The following is a 946-nucleotide window of genomic DNA, read 5'->3' as shown; positions in this document are numbered from 1 at the left end:
CAATATAGATATCTCTTATATATTTTGAAATCTGTTTCGTTGGGGTACTTTCTGAATTCGTCCCATTTCATAATATCAATATACACATTAAATATACTACATTTCGAAATCGTCCCATTTCATGATATGATTATACACATTAAATATACTGCATTTAATTAACACCAAGTGAAATCTTTTGGACGTTGAACTAAAATTTGACTGTAGGCGATAATTTATCGACTCTATTTCACACAATACTGTGTAACAGGATTTCTTGACAATAACAATAAAAATAAAAATAATTAATTTATCGACTCTATAATTAATTTTTGACAATAACAATAAAAATAAGACAGAAGGCTATCTATCCCGCCGTTTTTCCTTGCGCAGACATACTCGCATTTCCGCTACAGAAGATAGCGCAATTCCTATTATTGTATCTCAAACATCCATGAATATATTTGCTGAATACAGTTTTCTTTAAAACCCATTTTTTCACCAAAATTATCAGGGAACGTAGAAACTTGAAGCCCTAACAATACTAATTTTAAGTGGCTCTCAAAATGCTCAAGAATATTGCTATTCTCAAAAAATTGCAGGCTGCATACGCTTTCTGGGTTTCAATATTAGTGTTCCATTAAAAAAAATCGAAGCGCCCGTGGCCTAATGGATAAGGCGTCTGACTTCTAATCAGGCGATTGTGGGTTCGAGTCCCACCGGGCGTGCAATTTTAGTTTTCATCATCCCCATTCAGGGGATCGTTGGTTTCAACTCAGGAGGGATGGATTCAATTCACGTTTATCAGTGTGTTCATAACATCTTTGGGTTCATTCACCTCATAATAGAATCCATCCAAAGTTTTCATCATCCCCATTCAGGGGATCATTGGTTTCAACTCAGGAGGGATGAATTCAATTCACGTTTATCAGTCTGTTCATAAGATCTTTGGGTTCATTCACCTCAT

The 946-nt window shown here is 35.0% G+C and overlaps 1 non-coding gene across 1 annotated transcript; it reads left to right on the top strand.

Annotated features, from left to right (window-relative positions):
- The first annotated feature begins 634 nt into the window (after positions 1-634).
- TRNAR-UCU (transfer RNA arginine (anticodon UCU)) lies at positions 635-707 on the top strand. The gene has a single exon. It is a non-coding gene; the product is annotated as a tRNA-Arg (tRNA).
- The last annotated feature ends 239 nt before the right edge of the window (positions 708-946 follow it).

This window comes from Cryptomeria japonica, chromosome 3 (assembly GCF_030272615.1).
Source record: "Cryptomeria japonica chromosome 3, Sugi_1.0, whole genome shotgun sequence".
In the NCBI taxonomy this organism is placed as follows: Eukaryota; Viridiplantae; Streptophyta; class Pinopsida; order Cupressales; family Cupressaceae; genus Cryptomeria; species Cryptomeria japonica.
Note: the sequence above shows the minus strand (reverse complement) of the source record. Positions and strands in the feature narration are given on the sequence as shown.